At 36.1% G+C, this 6,087-nt stretch overlaps 1 protein-coding gene across 1 annotated transcript in view; it reads left to right on the forward strand.

Moving 5' to 3' along the window:
- The window catches only part of LOC134822979 (chitinase domain-containing protein 1-like), a 133,424-nt gene that overhangs the window by 90,501 nt on the left and 36,836 nt on the right, over positions 1-6,087 (forward strand). The gene's annotated exons all lie outside the window — the stretch shown is intronic.

The following is a 6,087-nucleotide window of genomic DNA, read 5'->3' on the forward strand; positions in this document are numbered from 1 at the left end:
CGTGGTAACAGGGACGAAGCTAGTAGTATTCTTTGAAAGAAAGTTTTAATCGCATCAAAAAAGATCCATCCCGACCGAAGATACAGCCAATTTAAATATAAAACACTTTAAACACAACGTAATTACCACAAAACCGATCAAAATGACGTTAAAACAATCTTTGCACGTGCATGTGTGCATTAAAACACCGTTGCTATGGAACCTTTTGGTTGTTACCTAAATTCCTATTTTTCATCTAATTTGCACGTGGGCGGTCGTACGTACAGTGTACAGTGTACAAAGGGAATTCTCTGAATTATAGTAGAGATTATTACATACTTAGACATCATTTTATTGAAGTTAATAAATATCTAACAAAACCTCAACAAACATAATCAAATTTAAAGTACAAAATGATTTTTGTCATGAAAACCTTTTTGAAACTATAATTTGTCATTTAATGAACGTTTGAAATAAATTAAAACGTGTAATTTCATATAATACTTAAAACTACAAAATATATTTGTATCAGAATTCTTTTGGACATAATATACAGTATTATATGAGTAATCTCATCTGATTTCTTATAGGAATCGAAATTTCGGATCTTACAAATACAACAAGAATTGCGCCCGTTGTTTCGTTTTGGCGGACGCTAGATTTCCGTTCACTATATTTATAAATATAAGCTCTAATCAGCTCACTGCATAATAATAATATACACATAGTACACTATACTACGAGTACGCATGCCACGTACAAATTGGGCTCATTACCTAATACTATACATTAATTAATACACTCACGCCGCGCATTTATTGACATGCTAGCTATATACATCATATCTCCGCAAGCAATACTCGCGCGCTGCACTGCGCGCTAGTTGTCATGGTAACTAACGAAAGGACGGACGACATATTTAAACCCACCTATCTCGTTCTCCAAAATCCACGTTTTTCTGCAAAAACGTCCATTCGTAACCTTTCACTATTGTCTTTTTACAAAAGAGTGTGAACGGAAAAAATTAATGATTTATCAACTTATTAAATTTAATAACTACTGTATAAAGAAATACTCAAAATATAGTTAATTAAACAGTTCAACGAGAAGCAAATTGTTCAACTGTGATCTGTGTATGTATGATGTGTTCGTGAATAAATCATAAATAAATCAATATCATCTGGAAACCAAACTCACTAACTACGCATGCTTCCCTTCGTCACACGTTGTTCAATAATAGGTCTCATATGTTGCTGATACACGTCTCTGTAGCTGGGTAACAATTGCGTGACTTCTAACGCAAGCTGGCACAACTCACGCGTTACGTCGTCACGTGACAGTAAATCGTCGCGTGATACGCCGCGGTTCCAGGCTTCGCATACCATCCACGCAGCCTCGTCTTCTGGGAACCTGGAGACATCAGGGGTTGGAGTGGGCATCAGGAAACCGGTTAATTATTACTAAATTAATATAGTGTAACTAACTTGTTATGATAAATATAGTGTAACTAACTTGTTACTTGATAAATATAGTGTAACTAACTTGTTACTTGATAAATATAGTGTAACTAACTTGTTACTTGATAAATATATTGTAACTAACTTGTAACTTGATAAATATAGTGTAACTAACTTGTTACTTGATAAATATAGTATAACTAACTTGTTACTTGATAAATATAGTGTAACTAACTTGTTACTTGATAAATATAGTGTAACTAACTTGTTACTTGATAAATATAGTGTAACTAACTTGTTACTTGATAAATATAGTGTAACTAACTTGTTACTTGATGAATATAGTGTAACTAACTTGTTACTTGATAAATATAGTGTAACTAACTGGTTACTTGATGAATTTAGTGTAACTAACTTGTTACTTGATGAATATAGTGTAACTAACTTGTTACTTGATTAATATAGTGCAACTAACTTGTTACTTGATAAATATAGTGTAACTAACTTGTTACTTGATAAATATAGTGTAACTAACTGGTTACTTGATAAACATAGTGTAACTAACTTATTACTTGATAAATATAGTGTAACTAACTTGTTACTTGATAAATATAGTGTAACTAACTTGTTACTTGATAAATATAGTGTAACTAATTGGTTACTAACTTGGAGGCGTACTGAGACCACAGCTTGAAGACCTGGGTGAAGTCAGGCGTATGTTTGCTCAGTCGAATAAACAGTTGACTAATAGTATTCCAGTTCGGCTCTGATTCTTGTAGGTGTTTCTCTATTGCATACCTGAAAAGAACCAACAAGTGAAACTAAAGATAAAACAGTTCAAAACTAAATTAACCATAATTTCTCTTTATCACACGTGCTATAAGTATAAATCAGAACAATATTCAGTGTATCTGACAGGTTTTAATTAAACCTTCAGTAGATATAATAATGATTTCAATAACGATAACGATACTGGAAAGTTGCAAAATAAGCCGAAGTCTTTAAATACAAATCTAAATCCAATGTTAGCACATTCCACAACTTTTTAAACTTTAAATACCTTTTTGTCTTCAAACTAAATAAGTTGATAATAATATTCATAATCTACAGGAATTAAGCTGTGCTATCTACTGTTTGCTTGGTTAAAAGTTTGCCGCCTATTTGTCACGAGGAACATCGGCCATTTTGTGTATGATACAACAAGATACAACCGTGTATGAATGTATCACTATCACGCATAGTTGTTAAGTTCGTCGACGAAATGCAAAAAGTTCGTCCAGTTCGGCACCTTTTAAAAATTCGTGAAAATTCGTGAAAATTCGTTGCGTAAATTTTCTTGGCATATGTTTTGATTTTATAATGAATGGCTTAGGTGCGATCACTATTACACTTGTAAACAAATGATACAGTTAGATATTATACATACTTGTATTGAAAAAAAACTAGATCAACAACAGATCATGACTTGTACTTCAATATAAACAGAGCTGGTTCACAGATTACAATTAAGCATCAATTATAGCAACAGCTCACAACTTATCATTGTTATCTAAATAATCTATAGCATATGTGATCTTAGTGATCTTAGTAAAGTTAAAGTTCGGTTAAAGTTCGTCTATTTCGTTAAAAAATTCGTCCAGTTCGGCACCTTTTTAAAGTTCGTCCAGGACGTCCGTAACAACTATGCTATCACGTGTATTACAATCTTTAGTCGTTCAATTTGACACTAAACGATCGTTTTTACCATGTCAAGTAACGCGGCACTATACTAATATATTTACTTTGACAGTTCACATTTCAGTTAAACGAGAATGTGCTCATTCCTGTATAACTGCCATCATTGTCGCGTTCTTACATGCCCTTCAGTTGTACGATAGGTTCATACTAATATTATGTGTTCATACTAACAGTAAACACCATCTGCCACTTTTGACTACAGTTTGTAGGTTTATAACCTACCAAGACGCGCGCCGAGTTGGACTCGTCGACGGCCCGGTGACCCAGCCCGTGGCAGAGTGAGCGCGGGACCGTGGAACCCAGGCCGTTATGGAACCCTCGTCGGTACCGTACTTCGATTAAAGTGTACAGTTATCATTCGTACACTTTCACCACATCAATCTGCTTTACCTATATCACATCAACAACGTCATGGAACCGTATTCTAAAAAAACGAACAGCTACACACAGTGACCGGCTGCCACCGAACGGCCAGGCCCCCCTCATTTATTCGGGAGATCAGATCATGAGACACCAATAGTGACGTATGATTAGTGATGTGGATCCATCAGTATAATTTAATTGACCTAGAAATGGCTAGATTTACAGAGTAGAGTCACAAGTCCGACTCTGTTCACCATAATATTATAGTTTTAATTGTGTTAATACTTTACCATACAACACGAAATAAAACAAATAAACCCTGTTTACCATTAGATAACATCACATGATCGAATCACGTGTTTTTGATAAACAGCTAAGACAAGGGGTAGGAGCACACTGCTTTTCATGTTTGTTTATAGACTGACCATTAGTTCTTTTACACAGAAGGTACTACTATCTTAACTATAATTGTCAATAAAGATTATCTTTTGGAGGGGACCGAGGCTCGTCCGCCGAAATAAAGCTGACACTCGCTGATCACTACGTTCATAGAAAAATTTCTAATACCCACATGATATGTTGGCTAATATATTTGGTTGCCTTAACAATTGATACAATGTTCTCATTTTCCCAATCTCATGATTCAATTTCACTTAACAAATTAACTCCTAACTAACCTTATGCAAACTTACCTAATGCCTAACACGCATTAACCCATTTATTTTATTTCTCATCTTTGGGGGCATTTGTTTTGATTGTTCCATCTTCTCGCACAATTCATTAAGTTGGGTGGAGTCATCGCAAGTGAAGGTTTGCATAAATTATCATTATGACATTATGAGCCTAACATATTTTTTTTCCGGTTTACTTGCACACGTTTGCGATCAAAAGGTGTGTCAAGACGATTTACTTTTACGTCGGTGGGGGGTGGTGGTTCTCACATGTGGTACGACACCACGTCGTGTACCTTTTAGTAGTACCTCACCTCTCGAATACAATTTTTGGAATCGAAGCTTCCCCCTTGTAATGCACCACATATGTATATACCAGTCAAGCGGTCAGATCTTAAAGAACATGTGTACTTCTTAATGCAATGCCATGATGTACAGAGTTGACAGTGAACTCAACCCAGTATCTAGCCCATTTCAGTCAGTTAAATTCTACTGATGTGATCAACATCACAAATTATACGTCACTAATTGGTGTTATGATCTGATCTACGTTGGAGACCCTAATAATAAGGGGGCCTGGTCGTCGGCCTCTCCAGTGACCATCATCAAGCTCACCACACAAGATACAGAAGATACCTGCAATGGGATCTGATCGACACTATCAAGAGGCGACTTCAAAATAACTTCTCCTGATCTCTACCAGATCAAGTCCACTGTTCTCCAGAGTAACTGCATCTCAATATTAGTACATCATGGTCTTAGTAAAGAACTACACCTTCAGTAACACAATAAACAGACCCTATTTTTGATAAGAGCGGAGGCGTGGCGTATACGTTTAAATTTCCAAAGGGTCCTTGAGTAAATGCAAAAGAAAACCGCTATAAATTCCCGGCACAAATTTCGCCCGCACGGGGTGATTTGCCGCAATAATTGGTATAAATTTACCCGCACCTTACCGCACATTTACCTTCATAGTCGGGTAGGGTACCGCATAATTTCGATTTTTTTTTAACCGCACCTAATATGAGCCTCTGGAGCATCACTTATAGCAACAGGCCTCCTACTTTACATTGTATCTAAAAAATCTATAGCATATGGTGAATCTTAGTGAATCTTAGTGCCACACTAGTGCTCACCTGTCCAATTGGCTGTATTTCCCTAGCAAATGGGTCGTTCAGAGCTTTTAAGTTTTGGAGTGAACGTACACCAGCTTTCCTGGTCATTTCTGTTTTAGTTTATTTCTCCCTTCGAGTAACATTTCAAACTGGCTCAATTTGTTTCGCATGCAAATAAAGTTCGGTTAATGTTCGTCCAATTTCGTTAAAAAAATTCGTCCCAGTTTCGGCAACCTTTTTAAAGTTCGTCCAGGACGTCCGTAAACAACTATGGTGGCAACATATAAAAGCGAAAAATGTATCAGCACTTGCCAAAAGATTGCTTAATGTCTGGTAAATTTGGCGAAGAGTGCGACTCGAGTGCAGCTTTCTGTGTTTGGAATATCCTTTTTGTGTTGCAAAGCTACTTTAAAACTGATACAAGGGTTAGAAGAATACCCGCATTTGTGTCATTCGCCCTCCGTGCCCTATAATAACCTACATATCGTATCATTATCACGGAACAACCTTTTTCACGAACCGAATGTTTCACGATATAATAATTTCACGCTCATGGCCGCCCAAACATTGTCCAAAAAAACTGATAAAAATTGTTGGTGATATTTTAATAACTGTTTTACTCTTAATATATAATCTCTTATTTATATATATATTCGGTAATATAAGAGAGCCAGATCGAACCCGAATAATGACCGCTACAAGTACGTTCCGACAGGTACTAGAGACAGACACAAGTGCGGCCGAGAGTGTCAATGCTACTGATAT

The sequence above is a fragment of the Bolinopsis microptera genome, chromosome 11 (genome assembly GCF_026151205.1).
Source record: "Bolinopsis microptera isolate Bmic1 chromosome 11, MBARI_Bmic_1.0, whole genome shotgun sequence".
In the NCBI taxonomy this organism is placed as follows: Eukaryota; Metazoa; Ctenophora; class Tentaculata; order Lobata; family Bolinopsidae; genus Bolinopsis; species Bolinopsis microptera.